Below are 22,677 nucleotides of genomic sequence, written 5' to 3'. Positions count from 1 at the left end.
GAGTTGGTAGAAAGATGGATGGAGCCAAATACAGGGCAATCTTACAAGAAAACCTGTTCCAGTCTGCAAAAGACTTGAGACTGGTAGGATAGAACCAATGTTATGATGGATCCCCTTTGTCATTATTCTTGCTCCTCTTCCTTATTCCTCCTCCTCCTCATTCCCTGCCCCTTCTTTGTCTATGCCTGCTCACTTGCCTGTCGTTCCTTATGTTCAATGGCTAATATTTGGCCACAGATGCTTTAAAGATATGTACATATGTTTGGAGCAGTATATTATTGCTATTGTTCATATGTTATAGTATTGGTTATGTTGCTCTCCACAATTCGGCACCCTCCATGTCGGATGGTCAATCGGACCTCATGGTGTATACGATGATCGTTGCTTATTTGAGCTGGTTTACCCCTCTTATACTTTTTCTATGCCTGTTATCAAACTGTGTTTTCTTCATGCAATCTGCATATACAAATAAAGATGATATAAATATAAAAAAAAAGATTTGAGACTGGGGCGGAGGTTCACCTTCCAGTGGGACAACAACCCTAAATATACGGCCAGGGCAACAATGGAATGGTTTAGATCAAAGCATATTCATGTGTTAGAATGGCCCAGTCAAAGTCCAGACCTAAATCCAATTGAGAATCTGTGGCAAGAATTGAAAATTGCTGTTCACAGAAGCTTCCATCCAATCTGACAGAGCTTGAGATATTTTGCAAAAAAGAATGGGCAAAAATGTCCCTCTCTACATGTGCAAAGCTGGTAGAGACACCTCCAAAAAGACTTACAGATAGAATTGCAGCGAAAGGTGGCTCTACTAAGTAGACTCAGGGGAGCTGAATACAAATGCACACCACGCTTTTCACATATTTATTTGTAAAAAAAAAAAAATGAAAACCATTTATCATTTTCTTTCCACTTCACAATTATGTTCCACTTTGTGTTTGTCTACCACATAAAACCCCAATAAAATATACTTAGGTTTTTGGTTGTAACATGACAAAATGTGGAAAATTTCCAGGTGCATGAATACTTTTTCAAGGGACTGTATGTGTGTGTATTAAACTGTAGATTTCCGCATCCTTGCTGAGGCCATTTGGGGAAAAGATGTTTAATTTATGGATCCAAAAGGTCTCACGTTTACACAACACCGAAAATCTTTAACTGGCAGTGAGAGACTTATCAGGTATGCATTTGATGGCAAAGACAGTGAAGGCACCTGTGTCCCTGCCATGACACAAGGTGAAGTGGCGTAGGACACTATGCTTGTCTGAACGATCTTTGAAGAACCTATGGTGCTCACAGGTTCTCTTACTAAGTGGGCGTATAGTGCACCCCACATACAAGTGACTGTAAGAGCACCTTAACCCAAAGATCACATAATTCAAAAGTGATGAACTGTTTAATATTGCAAACATTAACAGTCCTTGAAACATGGTTTGTCCGATAAGTTCAATATTCTTGCATCTAGAGTTGACCGATGAGGGAGGTGCAATCAGGGGTGTAACTATAGGGGGTGCAGCAGTTGCGACCGCAACCGGGCCCTGTGATGCAGGGGGCCCATGCAGCCCCCTCTACATATGGCTGCTCTTTAGTTGTGCATTCCCCGCATGACCTGTGTCCTCAGCCGGCTCTTCAGAGTACCCCTCTCCTGCTCCATGCATTGCCACTCAGTCCGATGTCTGTTCTCCCCAGCCAGAGTCCCGCCCACCCCGAGTCTGGCCCACTCTGCACTGCAAACTTTTCCCGGGAAAACAAACTTTAAGCACACAGATGCAGTGCAGCCCTATGAGAGCCGGCTCCCCGGAGGACACTGCAGGCTTGTCTGCCAGCCCCCCCTCCTCCCCGTCATACACAGATGATGAAAGGTCTTTCTGGGAGATAAGCTGATCGCCCGTGCAGCACACTGGATGGAGCCCAGGCCAACATGGATGAGTGCATGGCCTACAGCTTGGTCATGGTGAGTGAGAGGACCCAATCCCCCACACACCAATACATACCCCCTCCATCTCCCCCTGGGGACAGGGACCCCTTCTCACCTGGGGGCAGTAACTTCATCTGCCCTGGAGAAAAGGACCTCATCTCTTCTGGGGATGGGGACCCCATCCTGCCTAGGGACAGTCCCCCAATGGGGCACCTAAAAATAAAAATACTGATACCAGTGGTGGAACTACAGGGCTCACAAAGGTCATACCTGTGACCACGCTCTGGAGTTCCACCGCCGGACTCGGAGGGAAGGGTCCTGGCTGGGGTTCAGGGGGGCCCTTCATGGTTTCTTGCATTGGGGCCCTAAAGGTTCTAGTTACGCCACTGGGTGCAATTATTAAGAAGAATTTCTGCAAAGTTGGTGGTAACTAATATTTATATTATATGAGTTGTCACCACCCCACCTGGAAGGACAATATCCCCTCTGGCCAGTTCCATCGACTATGAAAGAATTGTTCGAAGGTGGAGGACAATATAGAACAGAGCTGTCTTCTCAGACAAAAAATTATAGACAAAGGCTATCCTAAGGAGTTAATACAAGAGGCATATTCTAAATTCCTTAATAGCTCACTTAAAAGACCCCATATCAAAACTAATGAGCATAACATCACACATTTCACTACAGTATTCAACAGTGATTACCATGCCATTGAGAGGGTGTTTTCGAAACAACGGCATATTTTACAGATGGACACCAAATTGGCACCTGTCATTTCCAACACATACCGTATCACCTTTAGAAGGGCAAGTGCTTTTGAAGAACATTATTGCGCCCAGCAAGTTAAGTGAGGCCAATAAGGCCAAAAAGGCAGATATTCAATTTTTCTTTGATAATATAATGGGCATTCTTAGATGTGGTAAAGGGAGAATGCCTCACAAACCATGGGGGGACAAACCACGTTCATGGGGGGACAAACAATGTTTAGAATATTAAACAGTTCATCACGTGTTCTACGGATTATGTGATCTATGCGTTACTGTGCTCTTGCGGTCTCTTGTATGTGGGGCATAATATACACCCACTTTGTAAGAGAATCATTGAGCACCGTAGGTTAACCGAAGATGCTTCAGACAAGCATAGTGTCCCAAGCCAGTTCACCTCATGTCATGGTGGGGACACAGGTGCCTTGAAGGTATTTGCCATCGAATGCATATCTGATAAGTCCCTCACTACCAATGAAAAATTTTTGGCGGTGTGCAAACGTGACAACTTTTGGATCCATAAATAAAACATCTTATCCACAAATAGCCTCAACGAGGGCCCGGAAATCCACTGTTTAATAGAATTGTGGTTGCACACACATATCCATGGGCACAGTTATGTGGGTGCGGATGGATGTAACCCCTGATACTGACCCCTCCTTTTTTCCTCTTCCTTCCATACATCTCCTTAAATCTTTCATTATATTATGGGCTTTAGCCAGGTACTTTTTTCTGGAATTTGTATTGTATAAAAAGCTTCCCTACTTATACCTGGGTTCCTATCAGTCCCCCTACTTACACCAGGGTCCCCATCAGTCTCGTTACTTACATAAGGGTCCCGAACAGACCCCCCTACTTACATCAGAGCCCCCATCAGACACCCTACTTACATCAGAGACCCCATCAGACTCCCTACTTACACCAAGGTCCCCATCAGTCTCCCTACTTACATAAGGGTCCCCAACAGACCCCCTACTTACATCAGGGTCCCCATCAGTCTCGTTATTTACATAAGGGTCCCGAACAGACCCCCTACTTACATCAGAGCCCCCATCAGACACCCTACTTACATCAGAGACCCCATCAGACTCCCTACTTACACCAAGGTCCCCATCAGTCTCCCTACTTACATAGCGGTCCCCATCAGACCCAGAATTAACATCAGGGCCCTCATCAGTCTCACTACTTACATCAGGGTACCCATCAGACTCCCTACTTACTCCTGGGTCCCCATCAGTCTCCCTACTTACACCAGGGTCCCCATCAGTCTCCCTACTTACACCAGGGTCCCTATCAGACTCCCTACTTACATAAGGGTCCCCATCAGACCCCCCAACTTACATCAGGGCCCCCATCAGACTCCCTACTTACACCAGGGTCCCCATCAGTCTCCCTACTTAAACAAGGGTCCCCATACATCAGGGTCCCCATCAGACTCTCTACTTATATCAGGGTCCCAATCAGATGCCCCCAAACATACTTACATCAGGATGCCCATCAGGGTCCCCATCAGTCTCCCTACTTACATTAGGGTCCCCATCAGACTCCCTACTTAAATCAGGGTCCCCATCGGTCTCCCTAATTACACCAGGGTCCCCATCAGACTCCCTACTTACACCAAGGTCCCCATCAGTCTCCCTACTTACATAAGGGTCCCCAACAGACCCCCTACTTACATCAGGGTCCCCATCAGTCTCGTTATTTACATACGGGTCCCGAACAGACCCCCTACTTACATCAGAGCCCCTATCACACCCTACTTACATCAGAGACCCCATCAGACTCCCTACTTACACCAAGGTCCCCATCAGTCTCCCTACTTACATAACGGTCCCCATCAGACCCCCAACTTACATCAGGGCCCTCATCAGTCTCACTACTTACATCAGGGTACCCATCAGACTCCCTACTTACTCCTGGGTCCCCATCAGTCTCCCTACTTACACCAGGGTCCCCATCAGTCTCCCTACTTACACCAGGGTCCCTATCAGACTCCCTACTTACATAAGGGCCCCCATCAGACCCCCCAACTTACATCAGGGCCCCATCAGACTCCCTACTTACACCAGGGTCCCCATCAGTCTCCCTACTTAAACAAGGGTCCCCATACATCAGGGTCCCCATCAGACTCTCTACTTATATCAGGGTCCCAATCAGATGCCCCCAAACACACTTACATCAGGATGCCCATCAGGGTCCCCATCAGTCTCCCTACTTACATTAGGGTCCCCATCAGACTCCCTACTTACATCAGGGTCCCCATCGGTCTCCCTAATTACACCAGGGTCCCCATCAGACTCCCTACTTACACCAGGGTCCCCATCAGTCTCCCTACTTAAACCAGGGTCCCTATCAGTCCCCATACATCAAGGCCCCCATCAGATTCTCCACTTACATCAGGGTCCCAAACAGAGTCCACCCTCACCTGGCTGTGAGGCAAGTACCGCCCATTCCTAAATCAAGTCTTTCCACCAGCATTCTACAACCCAATGTAGTACCCTCAGTAGGCTCTGGCATTGGACTGCTAAATAATGGGAGGGGCTTACCTCTAGATAATAGCAGGGCTTAGAGCAAGGTATCAATATACAGACATGAAGAAATTAAATATTCTCAGTGTGTGGCCACCCCTCCCCCTCCCATTGGCGGGTCTGAAACAGGAAAGAATTCCAGCTCAGTTCACAGGATTCAATATTCTTCCTTATAGAAGGACACATCAGGCTCCTGCTCACCGTTATTTCTGTGGCCTTGGCAGTCATCCCATGGAAACTCAGCATGACTATCTCCAGGCCGTGAAAAAGTCAGACTTTACCAGATCATCCGGCCGGCTAGGTGGGCGATATGTCCGACAGTAAGTAAGGCAATTGCTGCAAAGAGACACAAAAGAACAAGATAAACAGGATAAAGAAGCCGACCATCTACTTCTTTGGTGTCCACATATGTCGGGCACAGATCAGCCCCTACTTGCTATAAAGTTACAATGCACAGACTGATCACTGGGAGAGAGGAGACCGCTCCCTCCTGCTTGCAGCAGACTTATGACATCATCTCATTTTGTGATAGCATCGGGCAGGTGAAAGGTGATCTTTATGGAAATATTGGGGGTAAAAAACAAAAATGAATTATTTTACATAATATCTTTTTTTATACTTTTTTCTCTACTTACATATATGCCGGTGTATAAGACGAGCGGGCATATAAGACAGCCCCCTAATCTTACAGTTGTTTAGCATTTTTTTCTTGTACTTACCGTATAAGACGACCCCCTTCCGAGGCTTCTGACGCTTGATATTTCGTCCTAGCAGAAGAGCTGGCGCCATATCCTATTTCCTGCTGGAGCCAATCACAGTGAGCGATGTATTCTATTAATGAATACAAAGCCTGCTTGGATTGGCAGAGGCTGTATCATCATCAGCCCGCGCCTCTCTGACTCTCAATGCCAATCCGATTGGCAGAGGTTGTTACTCCAATCCGAGCAGGCTCTGTATTCATTTGAATACATTGCTCACTGGGATTGGCTCAGCGGTATATACTGTATGTAGCCGAAGCTACATACAGTATTACCGAACCCTCAGAAGGCATCCGAGGGGCTGATCCGGCGTATAAGACGACCCCCGATTTTTGCCCAGTTTTTTTAAGTGTAAAAGGTCATCTCATACGCTGGAAAACATTTAATTTATTTAAACAAACAAAAATATTTATTTATTGTATTTAATATATTTTTTACACTTTTTTCTTTACTTAACTTTAATGCTATAACAAGGGGCAAATAGGCAAATAACCCCCTATATGTAATGGGTAATATATTAGCTGTAATGGAAGATAGTGGGGAAATTGATAGTCTAATAGGCTAACAAGCCCCCTATGTTATTGCATTGGGTAGGTCATTTTTATAGAGACATGGGGGGGCTAGACCCCAATGTCTCCATGAAGAGAACCGGTCACCTGCTCAATGCAATAACATAGGGGGCTTGTTAGCCTATTAAACAACTAATTTTCCCCCTGTCTTCCATTACAGCTAATCAAGCACAGGTCATGCTTGATTAGCTGCATCCTCGGCTCCAGTAACCAAGGAGTTGCAGCTGTAAACCCAGAAATTGGGTAATACAAATCTCTTCTGGATTCATTAATCTTAAAGGGGATCAGGGAACAAATATGAAAAGCCATTTCCTGCAGTCTTGATCATCCCAGAGGAATGGGAGGGCCTGAGAAGCACCACACGTGGTGGCAGTGGGAAGGTGTACCATTCAGAGTGTACCATTCAGAGCCCTATAGAAGTGATCATAAATGGGATCACTTTCATGTAAAAAGCCCTTCGCTAGCTCTACAAGCTTATGGCTGCTGCTTGCTTTAACCCCTTGTATACAGCACCGTTTATGAACGTTCGTTGGTAGATGGGGTGACGCTTTTCTGAAAAATTATACTGTTCCTGTATATTATGAAAGGTCAGAAATGTATTCATGGAAACATGGAAAGTTACTGGCAGGTGCACTTGAACCTTTTACCCAGCTTGACAAAAAAAAACAGCCACTAGAGGGAGCTCTTACAAAGCTGAATTTGAAATAGAACCAGGCAAATATGGATCAGAAGTGTCCTATCAGGAACTATCTTTAGGTAAATATTATAATAGCTGAAGATGAGACTCACTGAAAACACATCACCATCCCCTATTCAATACAAATTCCCAGAGGCGGAGGAAGAAGGAAGGAAGGATTGAAGGAAGAAAAAAGAAGAAAGAAGAAGAAAGAGGAAGGAAGGAAAAGAAGAAGAAAAAAAGAATAAAAGAAGAAGAAATGAAGGAAGGAAGGAAAAGAAGAAAGGAAGGAAAGAAGGGAAAGAAGAAGAAAAAGAAAGGAAGGAAGGAAATTAATTAAGAAGAAGAAAAAGTAGAAAGGAATGAAGATAAAGATGAAAGGAAGGAAAAGAACAAAGAAGAAAAAGAGGAAAGGAGGGAAGGAAAAGAAGAAAGAAGAAGAAAAAGAAGAATTTTTCCTTATGTCCCCTCACTTACTCATATTGTCAGATATAGATGAATTTCATCAGGGTGAGCTTTGTTTGTGGAAAATATCGTCCAGCTTCCTCCCAAAGACATCTCGCAGTCATGTGCGAAATTCCTGCCGGCAAAAAATAAAAAAGATTGTTAATACGTCAATATGCGGGGATGGCAGCTGACCGAGAGATGACAGCCCAATGGCAGAGTGCACACAGCAAGACAACGCTGCTGCTAATTGCAAAGCAGTGTCTTAGCATTGTAAGTCCCCATCAGGAAGTGCTGTTACTGGTAGGATCTACAGGTAAGAATCTCGGCAAAAGATTCACACACAAGGATTTGCTTAAAGTGGACTAAAAACATCAATTTAATGGATTAGCAACAGTTACATTCAAAGCGTGCCAAATATGCTAACTGACACAGTTGCTTGTGCTCTCAGCTGAAATGTTAAGCCATGAAATGACTGGTGACATAACTGATCACATGTGCAGCACCATGGCTGCTGCAGATCAAACAGAGGCTGAGATGGCAGCTCCCCTGGCTGTAAAGGAGAGAAGGGTTTAGTTCCACTTTAACCACTTCCCGCCCGGCCTATAGCAAAACGACGGCTGGGCGGTGGTTGGGTTATCCTGACTGGGCGTCATATGACGTTCAGCAGGATAACAGCCGCCGAGCGCATCGCGGTGATTGGTGGTGCGGTGTGTCAGTTTGACACGCCACTACACCGATCTCAGTAAAGACCCTCCAATGGAGACTCTTTACCACGTGATCAGCCACGTCCAATCACTGCTGATCACGATGTAAACAGGAAGAGCCGTTGATCGGCTTTTCCTCACTCGTGTCTGATAGACGTGAGTAGAGGAGAGACGATCGGCTGCTCTCCTAACAGGGGGTCTGTGCTGATTGTTTATCAGCCCTGCCCCCCCTTGGATCCTGCCCAGGACCACCAGGATGACCATCCACACTGGAACACCAGGTATGCACCCCCAGACCACCAGGGAAATGCAAATCTGTGTCAAGGCAGCTGCCAATCAATGCCCAGGCAGCTGGCAATCAGTGCCCACTCACAATGCCTACCACTGCCAGTGCCACCAGGGATGCCTATCAGTGCCATGTATCAGTTCCCATCAGTGCCACATATCAATGCCCATCAGTGCCGCATATCAGTGGCCAGCAGTGCCCCCTATCAGTGCCACCTATAAGTACCCCTCTTTGCAGTCTTTCAGTGCCCAGTGTCACCAGTACCTCCAACAAGTTCCGATCAGTCCCGCCTATCAATGCCCATCAGTGCTGTATATTAGTGGCACCCATCAGTGCTGCATATAAGTGCCCATCGTCAGTGCCCGCTCACTGGTGCCACCTCATCGGTGCTGCTTTATCAGTGCCCCCGAGTGCCGCCTTATCAGTGAAGAGGAGGACTTACTTATTTACAAAATTTTATAACAGAAACAAAAAAGCAAAACTTTTTTTTTTTCAAAATGTTCAGTCTTTTTTTTATTTGTTTAGCAAAAAAATAAAAACTGCAGAGATGATCAAATGCCACCAAAATAAATCTCTATTTGTGGGAACAAAATGATAACAATTCTGTTTGGGTACAGTGTAGCACGACCGCGCAATTGTCATTCAAACAGCGACAGCTCAGAAAGCTGAAAACTGACTTTGTCAGGAAGGGGGGTAAATTCTTGGTATTGAAGCGGTTAAGAAAACTGCCGTTACTGGCAGGATCTCCAGGTAAGGAAATCGACAAAAACATGCACACAAAAGGATTTGCTTAATCCGTTTGCCGCCCGGCCTCTGGCAGAAAGATGCCTGGGGGGCAGCTATTTGTCGCTTTGGGTGGACATCATATGACGCGGGGGCGTGCTGCGGTGCGATCTGTCACCGACTGTCTCTACCAGACACAGCTGATGACTGATCAGTGTACCGGTCCGCTGTCAGTACCATGTGACCGCTGTAACCAAAAGTTACCTGAGATTGGTCACAGTGATCACATGGAGTAGACTGGGGCCAATCACAACAAAATAAACTAAATGAATCCATTTCATTCTTTCATTCAGTAAATTTCTTGCTTAAAGTAACAAAATTCATTGCTATATGCAAACATAATGTGTAAAAAAAAAAAAAAATAATACTAATAATAATAATGATCACTTCCCCAGAGTAGTACAATGATCCATGCCTTCCCCTAGTACAACCACCTCCCCCACAGTAGTAAAACTCTGGTCAGGCACGCATTTAACCCTTTGATCGCCCCTGATGTTTAACCCCTTCTAAGCCAATGTCATTAGTACAGTGACAGTGCATATTTTTTAGCACTGATCACTGTATTAGCCTCACTAGTCCCCAAAAATTGTCAGTTAGATGTCACAAATGGCCGCTGCAATATTCCAGTGCCGCTAGACGTCGCGGGTCGCTGCCATTACTACTAAAAATAAATTAATAAAAATATCCCATAGTTTATAGAAGCTATAGACTTTGCGCAAACCAATCAATATACGCTTAATGGGATTTTTTTTAACCAAAAATATGAATGCATATTGGCCTAAATTGATGAAGAAATTCAATTTTTTTAATAATTTTATTGGATATGTTTTATAAACAAAAATAAAAAATATTCCTTTTTCAATTTTTGGTGTTTTTTCATAAAAAAATAATAAATATTGTTTTTCAACATTTTAGCTTTTTTTAACCAAAAATATATATACTTATTGGATATGATTTATAGCAGAAAGTAAAAAAAATATTGTTTTGTATATTGTGTATTGTGACTTGTATATTATGTATATCTAATTGTATATTGTGATCAAAAATTGTCGTTCTTTTTATGTTTATAGTCCAAAAAATAAAAACCGCAGATGTTATCAAATACCACCAAAAGAAAGCTCTATTTGTGGGGAAAAAAATACATACATTTTATTTGGGTACATCATTGCACGACCAATTGTCAGTTAAAGTAACACAGTGCCATATCGCAAAAATGGCCTGGTCATTAGGGGGGGGGTTAAATCTTAAATCTTGTTTAAGTGGTTAAGGGCCTCAAAAAATAAAATAGGTTGTCAGTACTGATCAATGTTCAAATATATAGAGTACAGTATATACCATAGATTGCAGATGCTATAACTAAGAATCCAATTAATATACTTTTTTATTTTCCACAAACATATAGTAGAATACATTTTGGCCAAAATTAATTTGAAGATCATAAATTGTTTTAATTATGAATTAATATATACTTATTGGGATTATTTTTTTACCAAAAATATGTAGTAGAATACATATTGATTTAAACTGATGAAGACATTCAATTTTTTTTAATTATTTTAATCAGATATGTTTTATAACTGAAAATAAAAAATATTCCTTTTTTTAATATTCTGTTTTTTCATTTTTTTTTTGCAAAAAGGATTGTAGACGTTATAACAAAGAAACCAATTAAAATAATGAACCTTTTTTTTAACCAAAGATATGGACAAGAATACATTTTGGCCTAAATATATGTATAAATTAGATTTTTTGAATTATTTTATTGGATATGTTTTATAACTAAAATGCTAGATTGTAAATGCTAGGTAAGAAAAAAAATAATATATATTTTTTTTATCAATGACATGTAGCAGAATATATTTTGGTTTAAATTTTATGAAGATTTTTTACTATTTTTTTTTTTACTATTTTATTAGATATGTTTAATAACTAAAAATAAAAAAATACTGTTTCTTCAGTAATTTTTTCTTTTTTTTACCAAAAAGATTGTAGATGCTATAACAAAAACTAATTAATATAAACTTTTTTTTAATTTAATCTAAAGACATGTACCAGAATACATTTTGGCCTAAATTTATGTAGAAATTTGATTTTTTTTATTATTTTATTAGATATGTTTGATAACTGAAAATAAAAAATACTGTTTTTTTTTTTATTTTTAGTCTTGTTTCATTTTTTTTTTTTAACAAAAATATTGTAAATGCTATAAGTAAGAAAACAATTAATATACAATTTTTTTTATAGCGAAGACAAGTAGCAGAATGCATTTTGATCTAAATTTATGAAGATTTTTTTTAAAACTATATTATTAGATATGTTTTATAACTGAAACATTTTTTTTGGTCTTTTTTACATTTATTTGAATATTCTGTTTTTTTATTTATATAATAAAAAATACCAGTGGAGATCAAATACCACCAAAAGAAAGCTCTATTTGTGGGTAAAAAAAAGTGTAAATTTCATTTGTATACAGTGTTGCCTAATGATATAATTGTCAGTTGAAGTAGAACAGTGCTAAATAGCAAAAATGTTCTTGTTATGAAAGGTTTAAAACCTTCTGGAGTTGACATGGTGAAAAAAAAAACGTAAATAAAAAAAAAAAAGGGGGGATCCTTATTTCATGGATGGGGTCGTTTTTATTGTTATTTGCCACACATCTGAATTTCACATTTATCTATATATATATATTTATGGGAAGTAAAACAGAAATAAACTTGTTTATTACAGAAATGTAAATCTCAGCAGTCATCTCATCCTCCCCTCCCCCACAGAATAGAGAACAGTTGAAATTTGACAGTTGACAGTTGTCAGTTGACAGTTGTCAGTTGACAGTTGTCAGTTGAAATCCAGAAATGTACTAGCTGGCCAGCACTGTGATGTGATTGGTCGGCGTGTCCAGCACTGCGATGTGATTGGTCAGTGTGACCAGCTCTAGGATGTCACTGGCAGTGGGCTATAAAAGGCAGTGTCACACCTGTGGGGCTCAGAAGAGTCTGACTTCTCTTGGTGTGAAGACCTATTCTGAGCTCCTAAGAGATTTCTTCTTCTAGCGTATGATTTTCACTGTGTTTTTAACCAGTGAAATGAGACCATTTATAATGGAAAGCATGATTCCAGAGATAAGACCTGAGCCATTTAATGGCTTTCTGGATCATGAGAGGGATGTAGTCCACACCATATCATCTGTGAGGACTCCCCAGAGCTGTGTCCCTAATAACATCAGGGGAAATATTGCAGCCATTAGGAAGATCATGAAAAATGCCGCGCCAGCTAGAAAGCCCATGAAAATTGCCGTCGCCGCTGAAGTCTCGCCTCTTGTTACTCCCCCCGGCTGTGACACTAGAGAGGGCATGAGAAATATTTCAGCGATTAGAAAGATCATGAGAAATGCCGCACCAGCTAGAAAGCCTCTGAGGATTGCAGCAGCAGAAGTCCCGCCTCTTGTCACTCCCCCGAGCTGTGACACTAGAAACATCAAACTTGTCACAGCAGGAAATGTCCAATCAATACCATCACACGGCGACAGCCAGTCACCTTTCATATTGCACCGCCTGCTCGGAGAAGGCGGATTCGGACAGGTCTTTCTGGCAACTCATTCTGCAGCCAAGAAGATCATGGCCATCAAGTCTGTAGTGAAGACTTCAGATCAACGTAGCGCCATTGAAACAGAGCAGAAGGTCATGCAGATGGCGGCAGGGTGTCCATTCCTCACCCAACTTTACACCACTTTTCAGACCCGCCATTCTGCCTGTTTCGCTATGGAATACGTCTCTGGAGGGGATCTGTTTGATTTCACCAATAAACATTTCCCTCTTCCTATTTCCGTCATAAGGTAAGTCTCATCACCACAATGAGAATAGAATAGAAAGTAATCTTTATAAGATATGTTACTTTACAATCCAGGCTTTTAGGAGTTTAGAATTACATTGGACTCCATTAGAATGCGTAGCTACATCAGTCCACCCAGATCTGACGTAGATACTTTAGAGTAATGTCACTCCGTCCCGCCAAAAATTGGTGGACCCCGCGCCTCTCCCAAGCTTAGATACGCTATATTATAGTAGGGTTGGTGTTCCAAGTAGACTGTTCACACACATGGCATTCTGCAATCCCAGTTTCTCCAAAGCGGCAGTGATTGCACCATGTGGGGAAGGAGATGGAGACAGTCCAGAGTCACCTAGTAACGTTCTCTAAGAGGTTTGCCGGGAGATGGAGCTGGGTTTCTGATCATGTGACCGCCGCCATGATTAGCTGTCACAGTGGTCACATGATCAGAGAGCTCCCAATCGCATGTAGATATCGGGAGCTTTCCTTTAGGCAGCGGTAACTGTGCCGGGAGTGCATCCTCAGGACAGCTCTGTTTACATTCTGGCACCCATATATGCGGCCTCTCAGCATTAATTCCCACCCACCTAGAGGCCACATATATGCATAGCACCAGCACGAAGGGGTTAACACTTCTGGACCAATGATGTACTGGTACCTCATAACCCTGGTACTGCTTTTTAGAGGTGGCGGTCTAACAGCTGGATTGGTTTTACATGCAGCAGGAGGGGACTTCCTCCACTCCCGGCACCTACCACAGATTTCTCAGGCTCTCTCATCCTACCGGGAGACCCAGACGACCAGCCGGCACGTCTACTGGCTGGTCAGACAGCTGAACAAAGCTGTGATCGTGATCGATCGGCTCTCCGCTATGGTACCACGGATGTGATGACATTGAGACCTGACATATTTAAGAAATCAAAATCATTCAAAAACTCAGATCTCGGTGTTGTGAATGCTGTTAAGGGCAGAGGAGAGACTTGGGGTCTTATAGTACCGGTCACATGCCTATTGCTGTGACAAGCATGTTTACAGCCTGGATCCTACCAATGGGTTCTCCCAGGAGACTCCAGAATCTGGTAAAACCAGAAATGGTGAGCAGGTGCCATGCCCAGAACTCCGACCGTACGGTAACCTAAACAAGCTCAAAGTTGGGACCGGTAATGGGATAGAGCCAGGTACTCCCTCCCCCTGCCCATGGATAATGTTTATACTTAAGTCTAATCACTGTAAAATCTAATGAATTTTTCTCTTTTATAGATTCATTGCGGCGGAAATAGCCTGCGGACTTGAGTTCCTCCACGGACGTGGCATAGTTCATAGAGACCTCAAGTTAGGCAACATCTTAATGGACAATGAAGGTCACGTCCGTATTGCGGACTATGGATTGGCAGAAATGGATCTGTTTGGTAATAGGAAGGTGACGGGCGTAGCCGGAACGATTGGATACATAGCGCCAGAAGTAAGTCACGCTCTTTTTACCCAACACTAGACCTCATCTATTAAGCATATCACAATCCAATCACTATCCCTCTGATACTTGTAATATAAACATTTTAGATTGCATACAGAACCCTGCAATGTAAAACACCTGATTGGGAATCATTAAGCTCTTAAAATTATTTAAAAAAATATGTTAACCACTTGCTGACCGCCGCACGAACATATACGTCAACACAATGGCACGGATAGGCAAATGGGCGTAGAGGTACGTCCCTTTAAATTTGCTGTTGTGTGGTCACGTGCAAGCTCCAAGATCATGCCCACGGGACCCGCAAACTCGATGTCCGACGGTGTCCCGCGATCGTGTCACGGAGCTGAAGAACGGGGAGATGTCAGTGTAAACACAACTTCTCCCCGTTCTTCCTAGTGACCTGTCACTGTTCATCTGCTATAGGGAGCAGCGATCAGTGACGTGCCACTCATAGCCACACCCCCTAACAGTTAGAACACATCCCTAGGACACACTTAACCCCCTTCCTAGCCCCCTAGTGGTTAACCAATCAAACGCTTATTGTGATTTTATTTTTACCAAAAACATGTAGAAGAATATATAGCCTAAACTGAGGAAAAAATTAGTTTTTATATTCTTTTGGGGGATATTTATTATAGCAAAAAGTAAAAAATATAGCTTTTTTTCAAAATTGTTGCTCTTTTTTTGTTTTTAATGCAAAAAATAAAACCACAGAGGTGATCAAATACCACCAAAAGAAAGCTCTATTTGTGGGGGGAAAAAAAAATTTCAATTTTGTTTGGGAGCCACATAGCATGACCGGCAATTGTCAGTTAAAACGACGCAGTGCTGAATCACAAAAACTGCTCTGGTCTTTGGCCAGCCAATTGGTCCAGGCTGAAGTGGTTAATATATGTCCATGGGGGCAGCCATTGCGTATGCCGCCTCTGCCTCCTGGTTAGCTGTTGGGCACAGTGGTTGTTCTTTGCTATTCCTCTTGCTTAAAGCGAGTCTAGCTACAATATCTATAATAATGGACATATGAAATAGTAAACATATCAAATTTTAAAAAGCTACATCAAGGTTAATGTTGCAATGATTTCTACTGGAGAGCAGATATCACTATCTGCTCTCTGTTACAATCTGCAGAATTACGGCCCATTCATTAAATGCATGCCACTGTGTAGAGCCTGTGGTATCCTATGAAGTTCTATATACTTAGCATAACAAAGAGAACTCTGATTTGATTAGGGTGAATCACATGACTAGGCTCTCGCTCAAGTTTTTTTTTTTTTTTTAATGTTTACACCCATTCCCTGTAATAGCACTCAAAGTCCCAATTCCACCGCTGTGCTTTATAAATGTCATTTTTATTAAAGTAGCGCTATTGCCACAGTAAGGACATACTGATGCTTTGTAAATGCCTCCCTTAGAATACACGTTCAATGAATATATATTATTATTTCTCTTATAAAAATATGCTAAGTTTGTAGGAACTAAGTAACTGATTTCTCTTCTCTGATTGGCAGGTTATCAATGGCGACTTCTACCAGTTTGCACCCGACTGGTTTTCCATGGGGGTTGTCATATACAAGATGGCCACAGGAACTGTACCATTCCGTGACGATACCACTCAGGTATACAGGAGGGCCGTGAATTATGAAGATCCTGTTTACCCCCCGGACATGGACCAACATCTGAAGCACTTCCTGGGAGGAGTAAGTACAAGACATTTTCTAATTCTGAAGAAGCACAGGGAAGGTTTCTAGGCCTACTGCTGCTGCTTTAGCGGTATAATGTAGGGGTGTTGCCAATTCTGGTTGTCAGCTGGATTGTTGGGTAGTTTGGCTTCTTCATTCCATGGTGAAGATCCAATGGGAATACTTCATCCTGGGGCTTAGGGCTCAGACGATGATGCCACATGGGGTCAATCGCTGATGTGCACATTGTATGAGGTTATTAAAGCAGAACTCCTCCCCATTTATTATTGTTTTGAACATAGTGGGGAGGATTAGATCACCTGCCGTCATTGTGTCCCTGTTGTAGACATTTTGTTTCATATCATGTCCTGAGGACATGGAAATCTCACAAAGGGGGGACACAGAAAGCAACCACAACCTAACAGAGGGGTTCTAACCCATTCCAACTCCATTCATTAAACTGCTTTTATCGCCCGGTGCTGATAAATGATGTTAATGAGAAGAAAAAAAGATCTTTAAAAATATCCAATCTCCTCCCTTTTCTCGTGGCTGTAATTCTCCTTAAAGTGTCACCACCAATCTAAAGATCTCAGGGAGTTAGAAGCCATCTAATGGCGGCACATCATAACATAACATTCCAGCACAACACTGATTTGTTGTGCTGGAATATAATATGAATTCCATCCATGTCAGTAGACATCCAGCACCTGTACTTGGCTATATATGTGCCTTCACATGCTATGATCCTCCAATGGGTGAAAGGACCGCCCAGGAGGAGACGCACTGTAGTCAAAGTTTTTTTTTTCTTTTCTAAAAAGTGCAAAATGAACTCAAAATAACTCTTAATTTCTCTTTTATAGCTGCTATGCAAATGTCCGGAGAAGAGGCTTGGAGTTGGCAGCGACATAAGACGGCATCCATTCATGAGGTTCATCAATTGGAAGTCGATGGAACAAGGGAAAGGACGGCCCCCTTTCTCTGTAGGTCCGGTAAGTACACAAATCTTTATAGGATGAGGATTCAAAAAGAAGATTGTTACACACTGTAAGGAGCATTGCTGTGTCCTTACAGCTAATATAGGGGGTACAGACATATCCCAGCCTGCAGGAAAACCTCACAGACTAATCAGTCAATATTTCATTTTCTACGGAAGTAAATAAGAATGTAACTTTCTAGGCATCAGACACAATGGGGATGATTTACTAAAACTGGAGAGTGATAAATCTGATGCAGCTGTGAATGGTAGCCAATCAGCTTCTAACTTTCTGCTTGTTCAATAAAGCTTTGACAAAAACATGTCAGCTGATTGGTTACCATGCAGAGCTGCACCAGGTTTTGCACTCTCCAGTTTTAGTATATAAACCCCATTGGTGCACAGCTGGGAGTGATAGTTGAAGGGAGAAGGTGAAATGGTTCATAATACAATGTCTGGGGTGTCTAGGACATGTGACTTCGACCACCATGATGTGGTGGAAGGCATGGGACCAGACATGTAGTTTGCATCTAGATTTGTATCCTATCTGCTCCTCCACTGCATGGAAAGAGGAAGAAGGTTCTAGGTTGTATTAAAGAAGTTAGTCAATGTTAAAGCCCAACTCAAAAAATAAATAGATTGCGCAATAGGCAACCACCAACCCCACCCCCACCCTGCACTCTAATGTTTTATTGCTTGTAAACTCTAGGGGCAGAGAAAGAGGGACCTAGCCCTAACCTCTCTGCATCATCATGTACAATACAGGCCTATCAGTCTTACATTGTATGTGGGGGTAAGAATGTGACCGTGGCTGGGAAAGCTTTAGAGAAGGTCTGTGAGGGATGGGTTGCATAGATGAAGGCTGTCCAAAGAAAGGAATACATTAGTATACCTTATTCCTCTACCCCTAGGCACAAAATCCACCCCCCCCCACACACACACAAATACTGCAAGGGTAATTTATACTTGTTTCAGGTATTGGGCTTTAAGCAATATCCTGATATTTACTCAGGTCAGAAATCTATGAATACAGAATCTCATATTTGTTTTTCATTTTACAGCCCACCAACATGGACATGGAAACATCTTCTCGACTTCCTCCGTCAGCGATAGATGGCAAGGCATTGGAAATTCCAGGAAAGAAAGTATTCTTGCCTGGATTCCCTAACATCGACATGATCAACCTATAGTGTGTAGTGTGGTGTGTGTGTAGTGTGTGTAGTGTGTGTAGTGTGTAGTGTGTGGTGTGTCGTGTGTCGTGTGTCGTGTGTCATGTGTGGTGTGTCGTGTGTGGTGTGTTTAGTGTGTAATGTGTGGTGTGTTTAGTGTGTAGTGTAGTGTAGTGTAGTGTAGTGTTTAGTGGAGAGTGTGTTCCATCAGTGTGCCAGCCAGCAAGCCCAACAACATCAGGGTGCCAGCCAGCAAGCCCACCAACATCAGGGTGCCAGTCAGCAAGCCCACCAACATCTGGGTGCCAGCCAGCAAGCCCATCAACATCTGGGTGCCAGCCAGCAAGCCCACCAACATCAGGGTGCCAGTCAGTAAGCCCACCAACATCAGGGTGCCAGTCAGCAAGCCCACCAACATCAGGGTGCCAGTAAGCAAGCCCACCAACATCAGGGTGCCAGTCAGCAAGCCCACCAACATCAGGGTGCCAGTCAGCAAGCCCATCAACATCTGGGTGCCAGCCAGCAAGCCCACCAACATCAGGGTGCCAGTCAGCAAGCCCACCAACATCAGGGTGCCAGTCAGCAAGCCCAGCAACATCAGGGTGCCAGTAAGCAAGCCCACCAACATCAGGGTGCCAGTCAGCAAGCCCACCAACATCAGGGTGCCAGTCAGCAAGCCCATCAACATCAGGGTGCCAGTCCGCAAGCCCACCAACATCAGGGTGCCAGCCAGCAAGCCCACCAACATCAGGGTGCCAGCCAGCAAGCCCACCAACATCAGGGTGCCGGCCAGCAAGCCCACCAACATCAGGGTGCCAGCCAGCAAGCCCACCCATATCAGGGTGCCAGCCAGCCAACCATAGCAAGGTGTCAGCCAGCCATCCACCCACAGCAAGGTGTCAGTCAGCAAGCCCACCCACAGCAGGGTGCCAGACAGAAAGCCCATTCACAGCAGGGTGCCAGCCAGAAAGCCCACCCAACGCAGGGAGGCCAGTCAGCAAGCCCACCCACAGCAGGGAGGCCAGCCAGCAAGCCCACCCACAGCAGGGAGGCCAGCCAGCCAGCCACAGCAGGCTGCAAGCCAGAAAGCCCACCCACAGCAGGGAGGCCAGCCAGCCAGCCAGCCACAGCAGGCTGCAAGCCAGAAAGCCCAAGGGTGGATGGACATGATGAAGATTGGTCATATTTGGACAATAGTTCTTGATGTGACATAATACGTGGATTGTACTGCTATACCCATATATTCATGAGAGATACGGAGAGGACAATTCATCTGTAAAGACATTGATATCATCCTCAGAAGATACAGATGAAAAAAAAAAAAACTGCACTGTACAGAGGAGCCACCCACAGCAGAGTGCGAGCCATGAAGCCCACCTGCAACAGGGTGCCTGCCAGCCAGCAAGTCCACCCACAGCAGAGTGCGAGCCATGAAGCCCACCTGCAACAGGGTGCCTGCCAGCCAGCAAGTCCACCCACAGCAGAGTGCGAGCCATGAAGCCCACCTGCAACAGGGTGCCTGCCAGACAGCAAGTCCACCCACAGCAGAGTGCGAGCCATGAAGCCCACCTTCAACAGGGTGCCTGCCAGCCAGCAAGTCCACCCACAGCAGAGTGCGAGCCATGAAGCCCACCTGCAACAGGGTGCCTGCCAGCCAGCAAGTCCACCCACAGCAGGGTGTGTTGGAGAATAATCAGACCGTCTCTCAAGTCAAGGTAAGACATTAATTCCATATTCAAGAGAAATGGTTACATGTACGTTCAGGCTTCAAAAATCCATGCATCCATCATTGGCATTGATGTGAGCTATGTGTTTTTCAATTTCTGCTAATGTAAGCATTTTCATAGTTATATGATTATTCAGCATATTGAAGTATAATAGGGTTATATAAAACATATTTCTAAGCATTTTAAACTTAATTAAGATAAAGCTATATTTCTATGCATATTCATAGTTGACATTTAGAGGTATAATACTTAATTTCTCTAACAGGGTGCCAGCCAGCAAGCCCAGCAACATCAGGGTGCCAGCCAGCAAGCCCAGCAACATCAGGGTGCCAGCCAGCAAGTCCACCAACATCAGGGTGCCAGCCAGCAAGCCCACCAACATCAGGGTGCCAGCCAGCAAGCCCACCAACATCAGGGTGCCAGCCAGCAAGCCCCCACATAAGGGTGTCAGCCAGCAAGCCTCCCCGCATCAGGGTGGCAGCCAGCAAGCCCACCAACATCAGGGTGCCAGCCAGCAAGCCCACCAACATCAGGGTGCCAGCCAGCAAGCCCACCAACATCAGGGTGCCAGCCAGCAAGCCCCCACATAAGGGTGTCAGCCAGCAAGCCTCCCCGCATCAGGGTGGCAGCCAGCAAGCCCACCTGCATCAGGGTGCCGGCCAATAACCCACCCACAGCAGGATGCCAACCAGCAAGCTCACCCACAGCAGGGTGCTGACAGCCTATGTTACGCTATGGGGACGGAGCAGCCGGGCAGCCGGGGAACACAGGTCCTAATTTGTGTGCATTCAGGGCCACTCACCCACTCCTGCACACCTGTTAAATTAGGGCTGTGTTTGTCCAGCCGCTGCGTCCCCGTAGGCTGGATTCACACCTATGCATTTCTAGTGCTCTTTGCATTTTGCACTACAGAATGTGTTCCATAGGAAACAATGTTAAATGGACTGTAGTGCAAATCTGCAAACTGCAAATAGCACTAAAACTGCATATGTGTGAATCCAGCATTAAAGAGGTGGATGGATATGATGATGAAGATTCCTCCCATATTTGGACAATAGTTCTTGATGTGACATGATGGATTGGATCTATATACCGATATATTCATGAGAAATTTGGGGAGGACAGTTCATCTGTAAAGACATTGATATCATATTCAAAGATCCTGATGAACAAAGATTCCTCATTTTTGTACATTACTTTTTGATATTCATCAAACAAGCTGTTTTAAATTGAAAACCATCAAAAGACATTGTAATGTCCACCCACAGATGTATAATACAGGGAGTAATCCGATCGCCTTCGGGGGTCAGGAAGGAATTTTTTCCCTGTTAGAGCAAATGACACCATGCTTTATCAGGGTTTTTTTCGCCTTCCTCTACATCTACACGGGTCTGGATAATCACACAAAAAAAACACAAAAAAAAAAAAAAAAAAACTGCACTGTACAGAGGAGCCTTGACGAGGCAGTGCAGCTTCCACATACATTTGCAAATGTGTGCAATGTGACTGCCTGCACGGGGATGCATGGAGTGCCTGTACCCACTGCCCTCACACGGGGTATGGATTCATACGCCTTGTGTGAACGAGGCCTTAGGACCTCGCACTTTACAGAGCAGCCTTGGCAAAGCAGTGCAGCTTCCCCATTTGCAAATGTGTGCAACTAAGACCTCTGTTTTTAATGTCAAGTGTTAGATTGTGCATTTTTGGATTTATTTGCAGGCAAGCTGGTAAGTGTGCTGGGAAATCTTTTGTTTTTGTGTTGTGCAAAGCCCTTCCATGTGCACCTTACTTCAAAAGCTAGTTCTAAACTGCTGTAGCTGTCCTTCTTTGTACACTGCTATTAGATACAACTTATATTATGCATATACAATTTTACTGTTGTCAATAAACATCAGATGACAAGTAAATACATTCCCAGAGCACAATGGGTTATCTAAAGAGGCAGAGGGCATAGCAGACAAAGCCTGGATTTGGGAAGATATGTGTGACTGAATCCTTAGAGGGGAGCCATAGAAAGGAGGAGACACGGCTGTAAATGTAGGCCTCCTAAAAGGGAATGTTTAACTGCAATGCATAGCAGGCCTCTGTTGTAGAAGCCCTTTCCTCAGAGGATGGACACCAAGCAAAAAGAAGAAGCTCATTACTCTTTACTCTGTGGGCCATTTCACTCCCGAGAGCTCAGGAGGAGCTGGTAGTACCAAGAGGAGTATGAAGGTAAAAGAAGGTTACTAAGGTCGAAAATTAACCACTTCCCACTTCCATGACGATGTATGTCGGCAGAATGGCACTGACAGGCATATGGGCGTACAGGTACGTCCCTTTAAGAATGCCGCCATGCAATCACGTGCGTGGGACGCCGTTCGGGACCCCCGTGGGTCTGGTCGCGGGTCCCGC

The sequence above is a fragment of the Lithobates pipiens genome, unplaced genomic scaffold (assembly GCF_037356315.1).
Source record: "Lithobates pipiens isolate NorthernLeopardFrog02 unplaced genomic scaffold, aLitPip1_a1.2 Scaffold_10, whole genome shotgun sequence".
NCBI lineage: Eukaryota > Metazoa > Chordata > Amphibia > Anura > Ranidae > Lithobates > Lithobates pipiens.
Note: the sequence above shows the minus strand (reverse complement) of the source record.